The following is a 26409-nucleotide window of genomic DNA, read 5'->3' as shown; positions in this document are numbered from 1 at the left end:
CTGTGCGGTAGCTTCACCTTAGCATGTGTTCTTTGCAGGTGTTGTTGAGGTTTGACCACGTGGTGTTTCCAGCAGTGGATAACAGCTTCTGGCCTGGACACAGTTTGCACCTCACCGTCACATTCCTGTCTATTCTTCGGACCAACTCAAAGTAATGGGCAGACCTCCACCCCTCGAGAGTTATCGCTGACTCAGCCATGTTTATGCAGCACTGCACGTGGAGATGTGGACGCGCAAGTCGCACAGATTACGTACATATAAACCTGCGGCATGGTCCATCCTCTGCACGGTCCATCCTCTGCACGGTCCATCCTCTGCACGGTCCATCCTCTGCACGGTTCATCCTCTGCACGGTCCATCCTCTGCACGGTCCATCCTCTGCACGGTTCATCCTCTGCACGGTCCATCCTCTGCACGGTCCATCCTCTGCACGGTCCATCCTCTGCACGGTCCATCCTCTGCACGGTCCATCCTCTGCACGGTCCATCCTCTGCACGGTCCATCCTCTGCACGGTCCATCCTCTGCACGGTCCATCCTCTGCACGGTCCATCCTCTGCACGGTCCATCCTCTGCACGGTCCATCCTCTGCACGGTCCATCCTCTGCACGGTCCATCCTCTGCATGGTTCATCCTCTGCACGGTTGTGGCATGACCACTGTAAACCGTGATCGTTTTTCTCAGGAGACTAAATGGAGTCTCTGAGAAGGTTCAAATGTACTTTAATTAAAAATAAAGCGCGGTAATGTTACAAACAGGATATTGTTCAGTCAGGAGAGAAAGGCTGCAGCTTCCTCTCCCAGGTGCTGGCCGTGCCGAAGAGAGACCACAAGCCTTCGTCTTTCCCGCTTGCTGGCTGTTCGCTCCTCCTCTCTGGGGGCTGTGGTGACGTAGGGGACTTCCCCCCTCGTTCGTGTCCGATATCGCGTTAAACAGAGGATTTAGACATTTTTACATTCCTTGCTTACTTCCACATGCCTTTTCTCCTCCTTATCTCTTTCATAACTTTATATGTAATACATGTTAACGGCGTCAACAGTCACTTTAATGATACTAATGGGCGGTAGTCCCGGATGTCGTCATGAAGGATTTTCAGAATAAAAGCTTGGTATTGAGAACTTCCGTTTTTTTCCAGAATAAAATAGCATTTAAACTGTCGGTATGTTTAAGGTACATTATGCCATAAAACATTGATTTTAATTTCTAACACCACCCAAACAGAAAGATATGGACACAAGATGTGTGCAAATGTATTTAGACTCCTATCCATGTGAACATGATTTAAGTGGGGGGGGACCTAACCTCCTCTAGGGGGGACCGGGGGCAAGCTCCCCCGGGAAGATTTGTTTTTAAATGTTGAAGTTGAAGCATCAATCTGGTGCACTTTGAGAGCAACATGAGGAGCTCTATGGAAACATCTCAACACCAGATGAAACACAACTGTAAGCAGATTTTCTTTTTCTTTATGGATATTTTACAAATCACTCTCCTTTCAAACTGTATCCTTGTTTATTCATAACTTTTTTTTACTGTCATATAGTATTTTATACCTGTTGACTTTATTCTCTTGTTTTTGTATAACTATAATGATCATATAAAGATGTGCCTTTACCTCACTGGTTGTAGAAAAAGCTTCTTATATTCGTTAGCATAGCTAGCTAACCAGATGCTAATAACAACACAGTGATTGACAGATGAACAGATCACTGGGCTTTCAACTAAAGACACAGCCACGCAGGAACTGCGGCATGTGTACGGCTCCTTATGGGTACTGCAATTTCTGGAAGTGCCGGAGCCACGTTCTGGTGCTCTCCGTCAGAACTGCACCCCTGTCAGACGAGACATATACCACGTGATGACACGTTAGGCTTGTGTTGTGTTCAAGGACCCTGACCTTGGCCAGGAAAAACAGGCACTCGCTTGTTTAATTCTTTTACGGTCTAGATTTCTTTAATTTTGTTCTTTTTTGCGTGTGTTTATAAATTACCTCGAGGGCCACACCAAATGGTCTCGCGGGCCGTATACGGTCCGGGGGCCGGAGGTTCCCCACCCCTGCTGTATAGGGTGCTGAGTGTGTGACTGAAGCATCCCCCGTCTCTCTGCCAATCACAGAGCTGCACAGTGATGCTGGCCTGTGGTTGGGGGAGCAGACGGGGGAGGGCGGGGACGTTGTGACGTTGACCCTATATATGGGTGTGGTTGGGGTGTAGAGTGTGTGTGAGGATAAACCTGCAACCTACATGTACCCTGTGTCCGTGTGCGAACAAAGGAGTGAATAATATGAAGGGCTGTTGGCCTCGCACACACACACTACTGAAAACATCTGGGGCCTCATTTATAAAGGGATATACGCTCAAAAGATGGCGTACGCCAGTTTCTACGCAACGTTTGCGATTTATAAAATACTAACTTGAGGAAAACGTGCGGTCCTCCACGCAAACTCTGACCCATGCGTACGCACTGAGCACAGCAACGGGAGGGACGAGAAACTGCGACCCCGTTGGCAGAAAGAAGAATGGAGAGAAATATGTTGAAATAATAGCATCAATAAAATGTTACTCTCATTTATGAAGAATTCACTTTCAAACAACACACACCACACACACACACACCACACACACACACACACACACACACACACACACACACACACACACACACACACACACACACACACACACACACACACACACACACACACACACACACCACACACACACACACACACACACACACACACACACACACACACACACACACACACACACACACACACACACACACACACACACACACACACACACACACACACACACACACACAGGGTATGTTGGTGGGATGGTAGCTGTTGCCAATGGTTCTAGTAGAACAGGTGAAACAAACTGATTACAGCATATTAAAATAATACTTATATTACTTGCAAATTAAAGTTAACAAATATGTCTGCCGGAATTATATCAAATTGGAATTAAATGATATTCATTAATACATTGAACAACCAATGTGTTTAATACCATTGAGGTTACTCAAGTGCAAATATCGAAATGACAAAGAGGATTCTACTTACATTGTTAAATCAAAAGACACATGGCGAACAGCTAGCAAACACTCAATCCTGGTGTTTGAGGACAAAGAGGAGGAAGTCCTCATCCAGGCCTCTATTTATAGCCTGTGAGGAACTTCTACCTGCTTCCCTAGACAGTGCCTCTTGTGGACAGGAGGGTTACACACATGCAATTTGTGGGGGGGGCTGCAGTGGAGACGCTGCGCACAGCTGATCGACAGCTGGAACACAAACCACCAAATAAAAAAATAAACATGAATTGACTCCACTCCACAGGGATCCCGATACCTTCTTACAGTTTCTCATCATGGGGGGGTCTCCTGTCCCCGGTACACACACACTGCCTGAGGAAGGTTAGGTTAGGTGTATTTATTTGGTCATGAACTTTTTTCGGACCACTTATTTATTTATATTGGTGACGATCCGACCTCCATGTTGCTCCTCTGGTTCAAACGGCATCCACCAAACAATATGATTTATCTCCACCTCCCCAACAGAACCAGAACCTGACACGGTGTGAGACGTCTGTTTAGCTTTCTGTCCTCATTCCCTGCGATCTCCTTCCTGCAGTCAGTCACAATGAATGAATGAATGAATGGATGAAAGAATGAATGGATGAATGAATGAATGGATGGATGAATGAATGAATGGATGGATGGATGAATGAATGGATGGATGAATGAATGGATGGATGAATGAATGGATGGATGAATGGATGAATGGATGGATGGATGGATGGATGAATGGATGGATGAATGAATGGATGGATGGATGGATGAATGAATGGATGAATGAATGAATGGATGGATGGATGAATGAATGAATGGATGAATGAATGCATGGATGGATGGATGAATGAATAGATTAATGAATGAATGGATGAATGAATGAATGGATGGATGGATGAATGAATGGATGGATGAATGAATGAATGGATGGATGCATGAATGGATGAATGGATGGATGAATGGATGGATGAATGAATAGATTAATGAATGAATGGATGAATGAAGGACTGATGGACTGTCCACTCCAAGTAGGGAATGAGTCCTTACCCCAAGTGAAGGAGTTCAAGTATCTCGGGGTCTTGTTCTCGAGTGAGGGAACAATGGAGCGTGAGATGGGCCGGAGAATCGTAGCAGCGGGAGCGGTACTGCAGTCGCTTTACTGCACCGTTGTGACGAAAAGGGAGCTGAGCCAGAAGGCAAAGCTCTCTGTCTACCGGGCCATTTTCCTTCCTACCCTCACCTATGGTCATGAAGGATGGGTCATGACCGAAAGAACGAGATCGCGGATACAAGCGGCCGAGATGGGTTTTCTCCGCAGGGTGGCTGGTGTCTCCCTTAGGGATAAGGTGAGAAGTTCGGTCATCAGGGAGGGACTCGGAGTTGAGCCGCTCCTCCTTCGCGTCGAAAGGAGCCAGTTGAGGTGGTTCGGGCACCTAGTTAGGATGCCACCTGGGCGCCTCCCTAGGGAGGTGTTCCAGGCACGTCCAGCTGGGAAGAGACCAAGGGGTAGACCTAGGACCAGGTGGAGGGATTATATCTCTTCGCTGGCCTGGGAGCGCCTTGGGATCCCCCAGTCAGAGCTGGTTGATGTCGCCAGGGAAAAGAAAGTTTGGGGCTCTCTGCTGGAACTGATACCCCCGCGACCCGACCACGGATAAGCGGGAGAAGATGGATGGATGGATGAATGGATGGATGAATGAATGGATGGATGAATTGATGGATGAATGAATGAATGGATGGATGGATGAATTGATGGATGAATGGATGGATGAATTGATGGATGACTGAATGAATGGATGGATGAATGAATGGATGATGAATGATGAATGAATAGATTAATGAATGAATGGATGAATGAATGAATGGATGGATGGATGAATGAATGGATGGATGAATGAATGAATGGATGGATGAATGAATGGATGAATGAATGGATGGATGAATGAATGGATGAATGAATGAATGGATGAATGAATGGATGGATGAATGAATGGATGAATTGATGGATGAATGGATGGATGAATGGATGGATGAATGAATGGATGGATGAATTGATGGATGAATGAATGGAATGGATGAATGAATGGATGAATGGATGGATGAATGAATGAATGGATGAATGGATGGATGGATGAATGAATGAATGGATGGATGAATGAATGGATGAATGGATGGATGAATGAATAGATGAATGAATGAATGGATGGATGAATGGATGGATGAATGAATGGATGGATGGATGGATGGATGGATGGATGGATGAATGGATGGATGAATGGATGGATGAATTGATGAATGGATGGATGGATGAATGAATGGATGGATGGATGAATGGATGAATGAATGGATGAATTAATGGATGGATGGATGAATGTATGCATGAATGGATGAATGAATTGATGGATGAATGAATGGATGTATGAATGGATGGATGAATGAATGGATGAATTAATTAATGGATGAATGAATGCATGGATGAATGGATGGATGAATGAATGGATGGATGAATGAATGGATGGATGGATGGATGGATGGATGAATTAATGGATGTATGAATGAATGGATGCATGAATGAATGAATGGATGGATGGATGAGTGAATGGATGAATGGATGGATGGATGGATGAATGAATGTATGAATGAATGGATGCATGAATGGATGGATGCATGAATGAATGAATGGATGAATGGATGGATGGATGAATGAATGAATGGATGAATGGATGGATGGATGAATGAATGTATGAATGAATGGATGCATGAATGGATGGATGCATGAATGAATGAATGGATGGATGAATGAATGGATGGATGCATGAATGGATGGATGCATGAATGAATGAATGGATGGATGAATGAATGGATGGATGGATGGATGGATGAATGGATGAATGAATGGATGCATGAATGGATGGATGCATGAATGAATGAATGGATGGATGAATGAATGGATGAATGGATGGATGGATGAATGAATGGATGAATGAATTGATGTATGAATGGATGGATGAATGAATGAATGGGCGTTTCTTTGACTATTTATAGGCAAATCTGGGCGTTACGTGAAGCCCGCATAAGCTGCGGCGCATTTCGAGTTGATAGTGATTTATAAAGGGAAACCGGCGAGGAAAGTGCTGTACGCACTTTCCTCGCCGGTACGCAATGTTTGGTGAATCGGAAAATGTATGTACCTATTTTTTCGGATTTCTACTACGTAAGCAACCTTCCCACGTGAATCCTACGCACGGCGTTTTAAATGAGGCCCCAGGCCTTGCACACACACACACACACACACACACACACACACACACACACACACACACACACACACACACACACACACACACACACACACACACACACACACACACACACACACACAAGTGCACGTGCTGGGGTGTACAGTTTAACCATGTCCTGGATGTACGAAGGCCCAGATCCATCGCAGCATGGTAAGCAAGTACCAGTGTCTTGAAGTGGATTCTAGCAGTTACCGGAAGCCAGTGAAGGGAGCGGAGGAGCGGAGTGGTGTGGGAGAATTTAGGAAGGTTGAAGACCAGACGAGCCGCTGCATTCTGGATGAGCTGCAGAGGTCGGATGGCACATGCAGGTAGACCAGCCAGGAGGGAGTTGCAGTAGTCTAGGCGTGAGATGACGAGAGCCTGGACCAGAACCTGAGTCGCTTTCTGAGTCAGCTGGGGACGTATCTTCCTGATGTTGTAAAGCGTGTATCTGCAGCAGCGGGTTGTAGCAGCGATGTTTGCAGTGAAGGACAGGTTGTTATCTAGGGTCACACCCAGATTCCTTGCAGTCTGAGTCGGGGAAACAACTGAGGTGCCGATGTTGATTGTTAGGTCAAGAGTGGGACAATATTTTCCCGGAAGGAAGAGCAGCTCAGTCTTGTCAAGGTTGAGCTTGAGGTGATGATCAGACATCCACTGAGAGATGTCAGCTAGACAAGCAGAGATGCGTGCGACGACCTGGGTCTCTGAGCGGGGAAAGGACAGAATTAATTGGGTGTCATCAGTAGGGTTGGGTACCGAGAACGGAACCGGTTCCAACATTTCCATTCCAACGGCATCATTTAGAAATGTGAATTTCGGTTCCGCTTTTCGATGCCTGAGGTAGCCTACTGTTTTGACCCTTGGGGCTCATCCTAATTTTCGGCCTTGATGTAACAACATTCATAATTAAGTAAATGTAACACCCTTTTCATCCCGGTTACACTTTTCATTTGCCCTGTACGATGGGCGCTGGAAGTGATGAAAATGGGGGATGTTGGCTTATCTGGTGCCCGCAGCTCACAGCCAAAGTGTGAGGGAGCGAGCGAGCGAGGGAGAGAGGGAGGGTGCACCGGTACGCGCTGTTGTTATTAGAATCTGGTGCTAGCTGCTCTAACGGAAGAAGAAGATGTTTCTACAATGATGTGGAGGGAGAGTCCTCTCCAGTCAGACTGAGAGGCTGATACTACAGCTCAGTGAGGTAAAGGACTCTGACGTGTTTAGATAGTTCACTTTAGTCTAAGTTATCTCAGTGGGTCTCAAACGGTTTGGTCACAATTTATGTAAACACATATTTCCAAGGTGCTCCTTTATAATTATTGGGATAAACAGGTTTGAAATCATTCCAATGTAAACTATAGGACAGTAAACCAGACATATCGTTTTAAACTGGAGAGATAGGAAAATATGCATAAATAAAATAGTAAAATAAGATATGAATGAACAACAAACATCAAATACGTTCCATGTATTTGTTATTGGCTATGGGTTACTGGTTATGCTCACATACTTATTTGATTATTAAAATGTAAACCGATCTTTTTCATATGGGTGTTTAGAGTTGTACCCCCTAGATCTAGTCTCTAGTCATTCTGCTCAAAGTGCACCAGATTGAAGCATTTTACTTTCAAATGTTCAAACATTTCTTCCCGGTTTGCCTGAGAGGCAGATATGCTTGTTTTTCTCAACAAGAACTGTTTTTAAATGGGGGGGGGGGGGGGGGTTCCTTTACAAGTTGCACTGTTGTAGCTTCAGTGGTTCTCAGGCTACAGTTACATAGCAGTGAATATAAACTGATTCATGTGAATATTACTGTAAACTAACCTGTGTAAAAGTTTCTCGACTAAATGTAATTGTTTTTGATGGAAGAAGCATATATAATTTTTTTACCCCTCAAAGAATCGGAATTGAGAACCGTTAAGAACCGGAATCCAAAAGTAGAATCGGAATCGGAGTCAGAATCGTGGAAATTCAAACGATACCCAACCCTAGTCGTCAGCGTAGCAGTGGTATGAAAAACCATGCGGGCTAATGACTGATCCGAGCGAGTTTGTGTACAAGGAGAAGAGGAGGGGACCAAGAACAGAGCCCTGAGGGACCCCTGTAGTTAATTGACAAGGGTCGGACTCGGACCCTCTCCAAGTAACCCTGTAGGTGCGGTCTTTGAGGTATGAGGTGAGGAGGGAAAGTGCAGAGCAGTTTAAGGATAACAAAAAGATTATCACATGACGTTTGTATGTAAAAAGGTCTGTGACCAACACATTGTTACTTTACTATCTGTTTGTTTAAAGTGTCCAGGTGATGCAGACAGACCAGAGGATGCTGACCAAGAGAGACAGAGCTATTCCTAACATCAGTGAACTTCAGCATGGACTCAAAGGCACAAAGACTCCTTTCATACTGTACAAAGAATCGAGAAACGTTCTGGTTTAAATAGATAAAGTAACAACTATAATCATAATCGAAAGACCTCATGAAAGAAAAACTAAGAAGTGAGGATACCCGGCCCGGAGGAAGCCCGGGGTCCCCTTCTGGAGCCAGGCCCAGAAGGAGGACTCGTCGGCGAGCGTCTGGTGGCCGGGCTTGCCACGGAGCCCGGCCGGGCCCAGCCCGAAAAGGCAACGTGGGCAACACCTCCGCTTCTCCGTCCCGCGGGCCCACCACCTACGGGAAACATCGATGGGGTCGGGTGCGCTGCCAGAAGGGTGGCAGTGAAAGCGGAGGGTCTCGACGGACCAGACCCGGGCAACAGAAGCTGGCTTTGGGGACGTGGAATGTCACCTCTCTGGGGGGGAAGGAGCCGGAGCTTGTGCGGGAGGTGGAGCGTTACCAGTTGGATCTGGTTGGGCTCACCTCTACGCACAGCGTCGGCTCTGGAACCTTACTTCTGGATAGGGGTTGGACTCTATTCTTCTCCGGAGTTGCTCAAGGTGTGAGGCGCCGGGCGGGTGTGGGGATACTCACAAGTCCCCGGTTAGGTGCTTCGTTGTTGGAGTTTACCCCAGTGGACGAGAGGGTCGTCTCCCTACGCCTGCGGGTTATGGGGGGGGAAACTCTGACTGTTGTGTGTGCTTATGCACCCAACAGCAGTTCAGAGTATACGGCCTTCTTGGAGACCCTGGAAAGAGTCCTGTATGGGGCTCCTGAAGGGGACTCTTTAATCTTGCTGGGAGACTTCAACGCACATGTGGGCAATGATGGAGACACTTGGAGGGGCGTGATTGGGAGGAACGGCCCCCCTGATCTGAACCGGAGTGGTGGTTTGTTACTGGACTTCTGTGCTAGTCATGGATTGGCCATAACAAACACCATGTTCGAACATAAGGATGCTCATAAGTGTACGTGGTACCAGAGCACCCTAGGCAGAAGGTCCATGATCGATTTCGTTATCGTATCATCGGACCTGAGGCCGTATGTTTTGGACACTCATGTAAAGAGAGGGGCGGAGTTGTCAACTGATCACCATCTGGTGGTGAGTTGGGTCGAGTGGCGGGGGAAGCCTCTGGATAGACCTGGTAAGCCCAAACGTGTAGTTCGGGTGAACTGGGAACGTCTGGAGGAGGCCCAAGTTCAGGAGGCCTTCAACTCACACCTCCGGCGGAGCTTTTCGGGCATTCCTGTGGAGGTTGGGGACATTGAACCAGAGTGGTCGGTGTTCAAAGCCTCTATTGCCGAAGCCGCGGCGGGGAGCTGTGGTCTCAAGGTCCTAGGTGCCTCAAGGGGCGGTAACCCTCGAACCTCCTGGTGGACACCGGTGGTCAGGGAAGCCGTCCGACTGAAGAAGGAGGCCTTCAGGGATTTGTTATCCCGGGGGACTCCCGAGGCAGTTGCAAGGTACCGACAGGCCCGAAGGGCAGCAGCCTCATCCGTGGCCGAGGCAAAGCAGCGGGTGTGGGAGAAGTTCGGAGAAGACATGGAGAAGGACTTTCGGGCGGCACCAAAGTTGTTCTGGAAAACTGTCCGACACCTCAGGAGGGGAATCAGGGAACCATCCAAGCTGTGTACAGTAAGGATGGGACGTTGTTGACCTCAACTGATGGAGTGTTAGGGCGTTGGAAGGAACACTTTGAGGAACTCCTGAACCCGACAACTCCGCCCTCTATGTTAGAGGCAGAGCTGGAGTATGACGGGGGATCAACACCAATCTCCCGGGGGGAGGTCACTGAGGTCGTCAAACAACTCCACAGTGGCAAAGCCCCGGGGGTGGATGAGATCCGCCCGGAAATGCTGAAGGCTCTGGGTGTTGAGGGACTGTCATGGTTGACACGTCTCATCAACGTTGCGTGGAAGTCGAAAACAGTACCGAAGGAGTGGCAGACCGGGGTGGTGGTTCCCCTTTTTAAAAAGGGGGATCAGAGGGTGTGTGCCAATTACAGAGGCATCACACTACTCAGCCTCCCCGGGAAAGTTTACTCTAAGGTACTCGAAAGGAGGGTCAGGCCGATTGTCGAACCTCAGATTGAGGAGGAACAATGCGGATTCCGTCCTGGTCGTGGAACGACGGATCAGCTTTTTACTCTCGCAAGGATCCTGGAGGGGGCCTGGGAGTACGCTTATCCGGTCTACATGTGTTTTGTAGACTTGGAGAAGGCGTATGACCGAGTTCCCAGGGAGTTACTGTGGGAGGTGCTGCGGGAGTATGGGGTGAGGGGGTCTCTACTCAGGGCCATCCAATCTCTGTACTCCCAAAGCGAGAGCTGTGTCCGGGTCCTCGGCAGTAAGTCGGACCCATTTCCGGTGAGGGTTGGCCTCCGCCAGGGCTGCGCTTTGTCACCAATCCTGTTTGTAATATACATGGATCGGATTTCGAGGCGTAGTCATGGGGGAGGGGGTCTGCAGTTCGGTGGACTAAGGATTGCACCACTGCTTTTTGCAGATGATGTGGTTCTAATGGCTTCATCGGTCTGCGACCTTCAGCACTCACTGGATCGGTTCGCAACCGAGTGTGAAGCGGCTGGGATGAGGATCAGCACCTCCAAATCTGAGGCCATGGTTCTCAGCAGGAAACCGATGGACTGTCCACTTCAAGTAGGGAATGAGTCCTTACCCCAAGTGAAGGAGTTCAAGTATCTCGGGGTCTTGTTCTCGAGTGAGGGAACAATGGAGCGTGAGATGGGCCGGAGAATCGGAGCAGCGGGAGCGGTACTGCAGTCACTTTACCGCACCGTTGTGACGAAAAGGGAGCTGAGCCAGAAGGCAAAGCTCTCTGTCTTCCGGGCCATTTTCGTTCCTACCCTCACCTATGGTCATGAAGGATGGGTCATGACCGAAAGAACGAGATCGCGGATACAAGCGGCCGAGATGGGTTTTCTCCGCAGGGTGGCTGGTGTCTCCCTTAGGGATAAGGTGAGAAGTTCGGTCATCAGGGAGGGACTCGGAGTTGAGCCGCTCCTCCTTCGCGTCGAAAGGAGCCAGTTGAGGTGGTTCGGGCACCTAGTTAGGATGCCACCTGGGCGCCTCCCTAGGGAGGTGTTCCAGGCACGTCCAGCTGGGAAGAGACCAAGGGGTAGACCTAGGACCAGGTGGAGGGATTATATCTCTTCGCTGGCCTGGGAGCGCCTTGGGATCCCCCAGTCAGAGCTGGTTGATGTCGCCAGAGAAAAGAAAGTTTGGGGCTCTCTGCTGGAACTGCTACCCCCGCGACCCGACCACGGATAAGCGGAAGAAGATGGATGGATGGATGGAACAACTATAATCAACTTTCACATTTCAATGTATTTAAGGAAATTATTATTTTACATTGTGAGAATTGCTTCCATTTGTCTCTAGATATGGTCTGTAAAAGACGTGGTAAAAGTGGTTCTTGCAGTGAGACAACCGAACAGCATGACTCTACATTTACACTAAGTTCTGATAACAGTTGAATATTATTTAATAATAAGATATTTTAATGTTGATTAACTGCAGACTGTTCATACTTGAACTAAAATTGAATGTTGATTTATTTATTAATGATGTTGTTGCCCTTAATTGGGACAGATTTCAACGAATACCTTTTGTACAAGATGCTTGGGATTTTCTGCACAAAGAGCTCACTGACGTCATGAACAAACACCTGTGATGCACCTGTGAGAACGGTTAAGGTCAAAGGTCAACATCTCCCTTGGATCAATTCTGAACTCAGTCTCTTTAGGGAAAGGGATAAAGCATGGTCGATATATCGTCATCCAAGAACTATAGCCGATTGGGAAGTATACAGGCATCTTCGAAATCTGAGTAAAACACGAAATGCTAAATCCAACTACTATAAAGAATCTCTCACATCGGACTTTAAGAATCCCAAGCATTACATCTATTTTAAATAAATCAGGTAAACAGTCTATTAATAAAATAAGAACTGCTGATACAATAATTCATGACCCATTATCCATTGCCCAAATATTTAATCAGCATTTGGCTAATGTATGTTCCACACTACTATCTGACTCCTATGTGACGACTGGTATTTCTAATAGTAACTCATACTGAACAGTTCTTTTTCCTTTAAGAAGATTCTTCCACACGAGTTCATAATGCTATCACAGAATTCAAAGTGGATGGCAGTGCAGGACTCGATGGTATAGAAAACAGGTTCATTAAAACTGGCGTCCCATATTCTCATGTACCCACTTGCTGATTGGTTCAACCTGTCTTTGTCCACCTGTGAGTTGCCGACTATCTGGAAATGTGCATCATTCCACTGCACAAAGGTGCTGATTTACTTGATACAAATAATTATAGACCAATCTCTATAATCTGCTCTATTTCCAAAGTTCTGGAGAAAATAATTTATAATCAACTGTCACATTATCTCAATACTTATAATATTTTATCTCCGGTTCAATCTGGCTTCAGGCCTAATCACTCCACAACAACTTAAATGTACGAATGACTTGTACTCTGCTGCAGATGATGGTGAACTCACAGGCGCCATTTTTATTGACTTGACAAAAGCCTTTGATTTCGTTGATCGATATCTGCTCTTGGATAAACTTCACGGCATTGGCCTTTCTAATAATACAGTGTTATGGTTTAACTCGTACCTTCACAGTAGAAAGCAATGTGTGGTTGTTAATGGAAAACAGTCTGACCTGTTGATCCAACAAAAGGGTGTACCCCAAGGATCAACTCTGGGCCCACTTCTGTTCTCTATTTACATAAATGATTTATCTTCTTGTCTCATTCATTGTTGTACTCACCTTTATGCTGATGACACTGTCATATATACATCCAAATCTGATTTTTCACAAATTCAGATCTCTCTCCAATCGGAATTTAATATCTTACAGGACTGGCTATCACACAATAAACTACTGCTTAACAAAACAACATCTTATACCATGGTCTTTGGTACCAGGCAGAAGCTCAGATCCAAACCTAATGTAGTAATAACATGTAAGGATTCTCTGCATGAAGTTGATAGCTTTAAATATCTTGGTGTATGGCTAGACTCTGAACTTTCATTTAAACTACATATAAAGCATGTAATACAAAAAGTCAATTACGGAATCAGTGTTTTACACCGCTCTCGCAATTGTTTTACGCTCATTGTCCAAAAGAGAATTGCTTCTCAACGTATTCTTCCGATTATGGACTATTGTGATGTTGTCTACCAAAATGCACATAAATCAGATCTTGCTCCACTCAACATAGCCTACAACAGACTATGCAGATGTGTTCTTGGTTGTCCTGTTCGTACACATCACTGCACAATGTATAACCAACGTAAATGGCCTTCTTTGAATGTAAGAAGACACACGCATTGGCTTCAGCTGATATCTAAATGCATTTATCTTAACTATCCCCCTTATTTAAAGCAGTATTTTGTACCCTACTCACCAAATCATCAAGTTAGACATTCTGTTCAGATTTATTTCTCTGTCCCCTCTGCAAACAAATGTATTGGCAGAAGAGCGTTCATGTTCAAAGCCCCAACTGACTGGAATACTTTACCTGCTGCCATTAGATCTCTGTCATCATTAGGTTTATTTAAACATTATCATCTCACTTTCAACTGCTCTGTACTTGTTATAACTGATATTGATGAAACTGATTTGCTTGACAGTCTCAAATTGTAATGATTGTATGCATTGCTTGAATTTTACTTAACAGACTGTATGTGGTTTGTCTTGTGTCATGTTTTGCATTTTGTCTTTTTGTTTATGTCTGTAAGTTGTTGCTATTGTCGGGACCCCCTTGAAAACGAGACGGTGCATCTCAAGGGGTTTATCCCAATGAATACACATTTCTATATATATACTGTTAGAAATGAAAATCAATGTTTTATGGCATAATTTAGTTAGAACATACCGTCAGTTTAAATGCTGTTTTATACTGAAAAAAAACGGAAGTTCTCGCACAATCTCAATACCAAGCTTTTATTCTGAAAATCCTTCATGACGACATCCGGGACTACCGTCCAGTAGTATCATTAAAGTGGCTATTGACGCCGTTAACATGTATTACATATAAAGTTATGAAAGAGATAAGGAGGAGAAAAGGCATGTGGAAGTAAGCAATGAATGTAAAAATGTCTAAATCCTCTGTTTAACGCGATATCGGACACGAACGAGGGGGGAAGTCCCCTACGTCACCACAGCCCCCAGAGAGGAGGAGCGAACAGCCAGCAAGCGGGAAAGACGAATGCTTGTGGGACCTCTTCTGCTCGGCCGCACTGCATGAGGGAGCTTTTTACATCCCTCTCTCTGAACCATCTTCTGCTTGTAACATTACCGCGCCATTTTAATTAAAGTACCCATTTGAACCTTCTCAGAAACTCCATTGGTCTCCTTACTTTTAAAGCTTCTCTCCTGGACGCGAGAATAACGAACAAAGCTATCAAGTGGTGACCCTTTAAGTAAGACGTGATCTCGTTACTTTAACCCTCCGGTATCATTCGATTGGACTACGCAAATTAGTCATTCGAGACAAAAATGTCCACTGCAAAATACTTTGATAAAAACATTATATTAAAAGATTTTTTTCACAACTTTTTTGGGTTCAATCTTTAAAGCAACTTCCGCCCTAATAGAAAATACCAAAAATGTAATCATTCTCAGGATTTTAACCCTTTAAATGCCATTTTGAAAACATGAAACTGCTGGTTTTTTTCATGATGAAAACAGAGAAAATGAGTTATTTTCCCAAAGATACATATCTGGGGACTGGCTCTTTTTTTTTTATAACAGTCTTGGATATATCAAAGATTAGCAACAAAATGGATTTTTTTGCATTTTTAGTTTTTGCACAAAATCAGATTGAACAAAAAAGTTACAAATTAGTCATTCGGGACAAAAATGTCCACTTCCAAAAACTGTTCTAAAATGAACACAGATTAATATTTTTTTAAACTTTTTGGGGTTAAATCTTTCAATCAACTTCAGTCCTGATCAAAAATACCAAATGTTAAATTATGTTCAGGATTTTAACCCTTGAACTGCCAGTTTGAAAACATGAATTTGCATTTTCTATGAAAAACATGCACAAAAAGGCAGTTATTTTCCATATAATAAATGTTGGGGGGGTCGGCTTTTTTTTTTTTATCACAGTCTTGGATATGTCAAAGATTAGGAACAACATTTATTTTTTTGCATTATTAGTTTTTGCACAAAATCAGATTGAACAAAAAAGTTACATATTAGTCATTCGGGACAAAAATGTCCACTTCCAAAAACTGTTCTGAAATGACAACAGATTAATATTTTAAAAAACTTTTTGGGGTTAAATCTTTCAATCAACTTCAGTCCTGATCAAAAATACCAAATGTTAAATTATGTTCAGGATTTTAACCCTTGAACTGCCAGTTTGAAAACATGAATTTGCATTTTCTATGAAAAACATGCACAAAAAGGCAGTTATTTTCCATATAATAAATGTTGGGGGGGTCAGCTTTTTTTTTTTTTATCACAGTCTTGGATATGTCAAAGATTAGCAACAACATTTATTTTTTTAATTTACTTTATTAATTTCTTACAGAAAAACTTTTAAAAAATAAAAAAATCCCAGATTTAAAGTTCAGTTCGGAGGCAGGGGGTCCCAGAGATGTCAAAGAGGAACAGCATTGCCAAACATGACCCAAATGCCACTGACACCCTGGTATCAACCACAACAATGAGGAAGCTTAGAGGGCCAGACCACCAGGTGATGCATCTGCAGCACGAGGGTATTTTGAAAACCAGCTACATTGAGCCACAGGAGGGAGAAGTTGAATGTTATTTAAAAAATCGAGAGTAGCATATTGCAATTACACATAAAGCATCCACAGAATAGAACATTTAGCAGACTATTTTTGTAATTATGAGAAGGAAAGACATTACGAGTGATGTTGTTCCCCCACACAGAAAACTATTGTGTCCACACAGCTAGTGAGGTCAAGACGATGGGGTTTCCACCCAAAATAGGAAGACGGAAACCTAGTACTCGCCCAAGACGGAGGATCCATACCAAATCCTCCTGTTTACACCGACTGCAGTTCAAGGGGCGGCGATACACCTGACGTGGAGCTGTTGAGACCTAAAAACAGAAACTCGCTTCTGCTGTGGTGAAGTCTGGCTACAAAGGGAGGTGTCCGATAGGGTCGCTTGTCTCAAACCAGTGAAGAAGTCAACAAGAACCCAGCAGAACTAGAGAGTGACTGTTAGCGGGAGAACAGTGACAGAGCGACAGAGACTGGCACAACATTTTACAGCCAGTACATAGATAGACCCCGTCAGAAGACCGGGGCTGTGTTTAAAGGGGAACTTCATTTATTGTTAGTGGAAGTGTAGTTTTTTAGTCAAACAATTATGTGAGTTATGGAGTCAGATTACATTTTTCTCATAGACACAATTTTATAATCGGTCTGAAGTATCTGTTTTAAGGCAATGAGCTGCAGATTAAATAACATAACACTGATTGAGAGCTTGGATGAAGAAGTTGTAGGGTTTTTACAACAGTTTCAAGAATCAGTTTTTATTTATTCTTGAGTAACTTTACTGATTTATAGTGTAGTGCGTAAGGCACTATCTCATTTTGAGTGAGGGCCACCAGCCCTTCATGCATGTCACCCTCTGTGAGAATAGTTCGTATGTTTCCCTCTAGTTTGGAGAAATATTATTTTATCATATGTTTGTTCACAGAGATGGGGTCGTTACTAAAAAAATGTAATATATTACACTACTTCGTTACTCTCTACATAAAGTAACTCGTTACTTTACTCGTTACTTTACTCGCCGAGCACGTACGAACTGCGCATTTGTGAGTGTCAATAACTGTCCTTACCAGCAGGCGGCGGTAGTGTGTATTTGTCATTCAAAACAGGCAACAACCGGAAGACAGAGAAGAAGAACAGACTGCGTGATATGAACAAACAACACATAGCGTGTGCGGTAGCTTCACCTTAGCATGTGTTCTTTGCAGGTGCTTGTTGAGGTTTGACCACGTGGTGTTTCCAGCAGTGGATAACAGCTGCTGGCCTGGACACAGTTTGCACCTCACCGTCACATTCCTGTCTATTCTTCGGACCAACTCAAAGTAATGGGCATACCTCCACCCCTCGAGAGTTATCGCTGACTCAGCCATGTTTATGCAGCACTGCACGTGGAGATGTGGACGCGCAAGTCACGCAGATTACGTACATATAAACCTGCGGCGGAAACCCCTCTTGTCTGTCAGTGTGATTATGACTGATTTTAGTAAGTAACGAAGTAACGCGTGTCGGGGCAATGTTAGTAACTGTAGTGTGATTACTGAATTGTAAAAGTAGCGCGTCACACCACTCCGTTACCGACAATAGTAATATTATTACAGTAACGCGTTACTTTGTTACTTAAAAGAAAATGTCATTTAAAATCAGTCATTAAAAAGAAAAGCTAATCAAATAAACATTAAAAGAAAAAGTACATGGATAAAAGTTACAGTGCAGTCTAAGATATGAATAGTTCAATTAAAAGCAGTGACAAAAAGAAAAGTCTTCTTGCTGGATTTGAAAGTAGTCAGAGTTGCAGCGGACTTGCAGGTTTCTGGGAGTTTGTTCCAGACATTTGGAGCATAATAACTGAACGCTGCTTCTCCATGTTTAGTTCTGACTCTGGGGACAGAAAGCTGACCAGTCCCTGAAGACCTGAGAGATCTGGATGCTTCATCATTTAGCAGGAGGTCAGAAATGTATTTTGGGCCTAAACCATTCAGTGCTTTATAAACCAGCAGCAGTATTTAGAAATCTATTCTTTGACACACAGGAAGCCAGTGTAAAGACTTCAGAACAGGAGTGATCCACTTTCTTAGTGTTAGTGAGGACTCGAGCAGCAGCGTTCTGAATCAGCTGCAGCTTCCTCATAGATGTTTTAGTGAGACCTGTGAAGACACCATTGCAGTAGTCGAGTCTACTGAAGATAAAAGCATGGACAAGTTTTTCCAGATCCTGCTGTGACATTAGTCTTTTAATCCTAGATATATTCTTTAGGTGATAGTAGGCTGATTTAGTAACTGTTTTAATGTGACTGTTGAAACTCAGGTCAGAGTCCATGACTACACCTAGATTTCTGGCTTTATCTGTTGTTTTGAACATTGCAGACTGAAGCTCAGCGCTAACTTTTATACGTTCTGACTTGGCTCCAAAAACCATTACCTCAGTTTTATCTTTGTTTAATTGGAGAAAGTTCTGACACATCCAGTCATTGATTTGTTCAATGCACTTACTCAGTGTTTGAATTGGAGCATAGTCTCCTGGTGAAATTGTTACGTACATTTGTGTGTCATCTGCATAGCTATGGTAACTTATTTTGTTGTTCTTCATTATCTGAGCCAGTGTTAGCATGTAGATGTTAAAGAGAAGAGGCCCCAAGATGGAGCCTTGAGGAACCCCACATGTCATATTTGTCAACTCAGATGTGTATTTACCTATAGAAACAAAGTTGTTTCTGTCCTTTAAGTAGGATTCAAACCAATTCAGAACTGTTTCCGAAAGTCCCACCCAGTTCTCCAGTCGGTCTAGTAATATGTTGTGGTCAACAGTGTCAAACGCAGCACTGAGATCTAATAATACTAACACTGAAGTTCTGCCACTGTCTGTGTTTAAGTGGATGTCATTAAAGACCTTTACAAGAGCAGTCTCAGTGCTGTGGTTTGGACGAAAGCCTGACTGGAACACATCCAAACAGTTATTTAAATGCAAGAAATTACTCAACTGTTGAAAAACAACTTTTTCAATGATTTTACCTAGAAATGGGAGGTTTGATATGGGCCTGTAATTGTTCATTACTGAAGCATCTAGATTATTCTTTTTTAAGAGCGGTTTAATGACTGCAGTTTTCAGGGCCTGTGGAAAAATACCTGAGTGAAGAGATTTGTTTACTATATGAAGTAGATCTGAGGCCATGCAACGAAAAACATCTTTGAACAATCCTGTTGGAATAATATCAAGGCAGCAGGAGGAGGATTTCAGAAGTTAAATAATGTCCTCTAGGTTTTTATCATTAATCTGATGGAATTGTGTCATGATGTCTGAATTGATGTTAAGTGGAGATAGGGACAACACATTTGCTGTACCTGATGCAGAGGCATCTGACTGCTTGTCTGATGTTCTGAATGTTGTCAGTGAAGAAGGCAAAATCATTGCACGCCCTGGTGGATAGAAATTCAGAGGCTACTGACACTGGGGGGTTAGTTAGTCTGTCGACGGTAGCAAACAAGGCGCGTGCGTTGTTTTTGTTTTTGGTAATGATGTCAGAGAAGAACGATTGTCGTAGGTCTCATAACGACAAAAGGTATGCCAAAGCTTGGGCCTCCTCCAAGGAGGGAGTGGTCCAGTTTTAGATATTAGACGAATAGAAGTGATGAATATGTCAGAACTCTGAGTAATATTATCCAAGTTTTGTCTACACAGGCTAAGAAAGCTACAGAGATACCAGACGAGACACCAGAAGAGACTCCTGTTCGGCCAGGTGATTGGGTGAGGGTGAAAGTTCACAAAAGACAGTGAGCTGATCCCCGGTGGACGGAACAGTGAGAAGTTGTAATGAACTTCACACGCGCTCCGGTTTAAAGGTAAAGAAAAAGGAGCAAATTGACACCACCTCACACATTGTCACCCTTCACTGGCAACTTCCAGAACATTATTGGGAGTTAGGACTGATTTGGCAGAGCTGGAACAAAACAATAAATAGAAATAAGATAAAGATAGAAACAGCTCAAAAGACGAATTGTCTATAGACTTTGTATAGATAGTACACTAAAGTGAAAACCTATTTTTGTTTTACATCTGAAAAAGAGTCAAATTTTAGTATACGTTATTATAGTACTCATTATTTAAATTCTGTAACTGACACCAAGGGAGAAAATAGAGATGATGTCAAGAACAAAGCCAAAGCTATTGTGGGGTCCCCTAGGGATAAGAGTCAGAATAGCATTGTTGATTGTGCTCATTACACTTGGCACCTTTCTGGTTGGATGGGGAGTACAATATCGAGTAAGACATCAATCAATCAGTGTTTATTTATAGCCCAATATCACAAATGTTACATTTGTCTCAGTGGACTTCACAGTTTGTACAAAATATCAGTATGACAATACGACACCCTCTGTCCTTAGACACTCTGTCCTCAGACCCTCTGTCCTTAGACCCTCTGTCCTTAGACCCTCTGTCCTTAGATCCTCTGTCCTTAGACCCTCTGTCCTTAGACCCTCTGTCCTTAGACCCTCTGTCCTTAGACCCTCTGTCCTTAGACCCTCTGTCCTCAGACCCTCTGTCCTTTGACCCTCTGTCCTTAGACCCTCTGTCCGTAGACCCTCACATCGTACAAGGAAACACTTCCAGAGAAACCCCACAGTTTAAAGGGAACATGGGAGAAACCTCAGGGAGAGCAACAGAGGAGGGATCCCTCTCCCAGGACGGACAGACGTACAATAGATGCCGTGTGTAAATTGAAAAGATAATACATTTGCAACATAGGTAGTCCAAATGTTTGGAAATGCATGTGTGTATAATAGTAAGATGAATCCACGAGGATATCCATCCAGGACCTATGATCCAGGACCACAGCCACGACTCAAGATCCAGGGCTCGCGATGCAGGACACAGGAGCGCAGGATCATCCATGACTCCGGATCCCGGCGTATATAGACACCAAAAAGAAAGACATTTGGGGAATCTGGGTTAATCGGAACATGAGAGTACACAGGTATAGACAGAGAGAAGGAAGAAGGAAGATGTCCCCCGACAAACTAAGCCTATATCAGCAAAACTAGGGGCTGGATCTAATCAGCCCTAACTATAAGCTTTATCAAAAAGGAAGGTCTTAAGCGCACTCTTAAAAACGGATAGGGTGTCTGCCGCCCGAACACAAACTGGAAGCTGATTCCACAAATGTGGAGCTTGATAAGAAAAGGCTCTGGCTCCCATTGTACTTTTAGAGACTCTAGGAACAACCAACAACCCTGCATTCTTGGAACGCAATGCCCTAGTATAGGGGTGGCCAACCAGTCAGAGGTTAAGAGCCACATTTGTTCTATGTTACTGCAAAGAGCCACATCAAACACACAGGCACTGATACCGCTTGTTTCCGTTTTTTTCTCCAAAACAATGGTAGGGGAAACACTGGATAGTGTTTAATCAACGATAGGTTTTCCCCCCTCAAAGGTGATTGGTTCACTGCATCACAGGTATTATTGTGATTGGGCCACATCAAAATTAGACTTGCTGTCATCCTCTCATACTGACACCTGACACCACCACCACACATACACACCGGGAGCCGGGACGAAAGTAACACGGGACGAAAGTAACGGAGCGATTTTATCCGAGCCCAAACAACTTTGACCGGCCAAATTACGTTAATACTTAACAGACCTACTAAATATCAGGTTTAACTGTCAGGAGTAGCTAGCTAGTGTTGTCACGATACCAACATTTTGGTTTCGATACCAAGTCAAGAATTGCGATTCCGATTATTTTTCGATACTTTTCTTAAAAAACAGTCTTAAATGTAATTATTGTGCTTTATTTCACACCAGAACCATAACCATAACACAAACTTTTAAACAATGAGAACAATAAATTAAATAAATGACAAGATATCCTATTAAATAAAATTAATACATTTCTTACAGACAGTTCTCGTGGTGTCCGTAGGCTTGCCCTCACTGTCAGAGATATAGCTCAAATACTTCCAAATTTCGCTTCTGGCGTCTTTGTTGTCAACAAGCCGAGGCGCAGCGGCAGTTGCACTCCCACTTGCAGCCATGCTTCTCGTTTTCTCACATGCTCTGGCAGCTAGCGCGTGCACGAGAGAGGGGAGGGACTTAGAGCGTGCTTGAGAGGGGCGGGACTGCAGGCACGGCTGCAGTGCAGGGAGTGGAAGCAGAGCGCTGAACACACACGGCTCTTATTAAAACGGCGCTTTCTCACCGGAGTACTTTCCCCCGTCATTCTTAAAGTACCGATACTAATGAAACGGAGGAATCGTAACGTTTTTAACGGCAGGGTATTGCGGTACCTTTCAAGTATCGGTACACCGTGCAACACTAGTCAGGAGTCAGTGTCTCTCCCCCAAACTCACACATATACAATTCGATATGAACTGAAGAGCCGCATGAAACTAGGCAAAGAGCCGCATGCGGCTCGAGAGCCGCGGGTTGGCCACCCCTGCCCTAGTAGGACAGTAGGGTATAATGAGTTCTTTAAGGTAAGATGGTGCCTGCCCATTAAGGGCTTTGTAGGCGAGAAGAAGAATTTTAAATTATATCCTGTGTTCTATAGGGAGCCAGTGTAAGGCAGCCAGAACAGGAGTAATGTGGTTCCTTTTCCTAACTCTGGTTAGTACACGAGCCGCAGCATTTTGAATCAGCTGAAGCCACTTGACTGACTTCTTGGTACACCCTGATGATAAAGAGTTACAATAATCCAGCCTTGAAGTAACAAATGCATGGACTAGTTTCTCTGCATCGTTTTGAGGCAAGATATGCCTGATTTTTGCAATGTTACGTAGATGGAAGTAGGCGGTCCTTGAGATTGATTTTATGTGGGCGTTAAAGGATAAATCCTGATCAAATATAACACCAAGATTCCTTACAGTCTCACTGGAGGCCAAATTAATGCCATCCATAGTTAGTATATCTTTAGATCATTTGTTTCGTAGATTCTTCGGGCCAAGTACAATAACTTCAGTTTTGGTCGTGTTTAACATCAAAAAGTTTAAGGTCATCCACGTTTTTAAGTCCTTGAGGCAGTCTTGAATTTTATTTAGATGATTAATCTCATCAGGCTTGATTGATAAATATAGTTGAGTATCATCCGCATAACAATGAAAGTTTACAGAATGATTCCTTATAATATTGCCTAACGGAAGCATAAATAATGTGAACAAAATAGGTCCGAGCACTGAGCCCTGTGGCACTCCATGGCTCACTTTGGTTTGCGTGGAAGATTCATCGTTGACACGTACAAACTGAGAGCGTTCAGATAGATAGGACCTAAACCAGCCTAAAGCAGTTCCCTGTATGCCAACTAAGTGCTCTTGTCTTTGCAATAAGATATCATGGTCGATAGTATCAAATGCAGCACTGAGATCGAGCAAAACAAGAATAGAGACACGTCCCTTGTCAGAGGCTATTAGAATATCATTTGGATCCATTAATTCACTAACATAACTCCAGCTGAGTTTCAGAGACTTTCACTTATCCCCAGAGCCAAAAGATCAGCTGAGCAACAAGGGGAGGAGTTAGAAATACTCGTTCCCAAAGGTGAGGCGGTTACAATCAAGATGATTCACCCCCTATATGCAGTTATTGTATCAAATGATGAGATGGGTTTAAGTGATCAGGATATGTAAGTGATGGGGATTTACAGATTAGGGGAATCTCCAAATACACTGGATCCATGTTTTAGTCTGTGCCAGAAACACCCCTGTTAAGTTTATGAACAACCAACCGGTGACCTGAGCACAATTATTGAAAATGATTACAGTAGAAACAGGCTACTAACCCACAAGTACAGCTTTGTACGTACAAACTCTATGAACAAAATTCCCCAGCAGATTGTGGCGACATTGCAGATATGTTCAGTCACAAAAGTTACTTATGTTCTAAATAACAGTGAGATTTAGAGTAATGGAGAAAATATGGGGACGTTCTTTTATAGTGTGTGAAATATGTGGTGCTTGAAACATGTAGGTATTTTTAATTTATAGAAGAAAATGGTTTCCTGAAAGAGTTATTTGGAGTAGCCATGTTACAGTGGGTGAAAGCAATGTTTAGGGATATGGCACAACCATTAGTAGACATTAATTGGGTTTAGATGACATTTAACATCTAACACAGATAGTAAGATTAGGAAAATAGAGTGGAAAAGATTGGATATATTTTACCTCAGTGTGTTAGAATTAACTATAGGTAATGCGTCCCGAGATCTCTCTCTCTCTGCCTGTCAGAATTCTACGACCCCATCTTCAGACAAATGACCTCACCACAGGAGACTCCTCCTCCGGTTTAAAGACAGACAACCAGAGCTGAACCAACAACAACGAGACTGCATCCAGAACCATCTCCACTTGAGGCATCCAGAACCAAAACACCAGCTGACATAAAGAGGCATACTGTCATCGGTCCCTCAGACAGGACATGAAGTTCCAAGCTGAGCCACGAGATTTGGCACAAGAGCAGAGTGTGGGACATGAGAGAGGAATACGCCCTCCATGCAACAGCGAAGAGACTGAAAAGGAGGAGATGAAATGCAAAGCAGTTGGGCCACTGAAGAGAGTTGCAGCGGAAGGGTCCAAGAGTGAATGGACTGAGGAGGAGGTGGACGGAGGAGAAGACAAGACGGAGGAGAAGACAGGACGGAGGAGAAGACAGGACGGAGGAGAGGACAGGGCGGAGGAGTTGGCGGTCCAGCAGAACGTGAGGGGGTCGTGGCTTGACAACCAGAGAGAAGGAAAACGGCAGTGAGTGAGTTTACACATAAACACACTTATTCACCAACGAGAAATACGTAAAGAAAAAGATGTATTAGCCATGAATTAATCAATTGGTACATTTATAAAGTAAGAAAGAGGAAACTATTAAATAATCCTAAAAACACACTAAGGGTGGAACATATTATTCAATCTTTTCATCATATAAACAAATTATTCTTTTAGAGATTCTTATTCATGTGTGAATTTGGGGAATATTTAGTTTGTTACAATATAGATCTACAGTTTAAAGGGATAGTTTTAATAACCACTCTATAAAGGCAGACAAATCTTTATTTGAATGGAAAATGTTAAAGGTAGAGCTAGTACCAAGCCAAAGAAAGTATTCCAATCTAGAGTATTGGTTTCTCCATTGTAGCTTGGATATTACCATAGGAGAACTGTTAAGGTGGAAACAACATTTGTTTGTCGTCCAAGATGTAGAGTTTTAAAAAGAAACTAGTCAAAGAGCGATTGCACATTTTAATTTTGAAAAACTAGTATAATTGGGAGTAATACATGCGGGGCCTTGGATCGCTCTTTGTAATGGTGCATATTTTTGACAACAAATATCGTTTAGGGAGAAGGGGTTGCTCAACCCACCCTGCAGATGTTTTAAATCTTACTTGCAGCTTCAGAGGGAGCGCACGGCACCAGAGTATGAGTTTTAAAAGACAAGTGCCACCACCTCCTAATGCTCATCCATTTAATCAGTGATCACCTGACATTTAGAGATGTTATTTAAAAGGAGAAACATATCTGCCATGAGTGAACATTCCTGAATTGAACCACAAACCATTAATGAAATGACCTCTGTTTTTAAAGTCCTTGTTAAAGGAAGGAGTAATTATCTCATGCTCGGGCACCCAAGTTTCCACACACTGTTAAAGGGGTCAGCATAGTTCTTCAAGTAGACCAGGATTGAAGATAAATTAGTATAATGAGTTATTGATATTCCACCGGTTTTCACACCATTTCAGGGACTTTATCACTGCATCAGAACAGATCACCCAAAGGTACTGAAGTAGGGACTTTATCACTGCATTAGAACAGACCACCCAAAGGTACTGAAGTAGAGACTTTATCACTGCATCAGAACAGACCACCCAAAGGTACTGAAGTAGGGACTTTATCACTGCATTAGAACAGACCA

This window comes from Gymnodraco acuticeps, unplaced genomic scaffold, assembly GCF_902827175.1.
Source record: "Gymnodraco acuticeps unplaced genomic scaffold, fGymAcu1.1, whole genome shotgun sequence".
NCBI classification, from domain to species: domain Eukaryota; kingdom Metazoa; phylum Chordata; class Actinopteri; order Perciformes; family Bathydraconidae; genus Gymnodraco; species Gymnodraco acuticeps.
The sequence above is the reverse complement of the archived record's forward strand: the minus strand, read 5'-3'. Positions refer to the sequence as shown.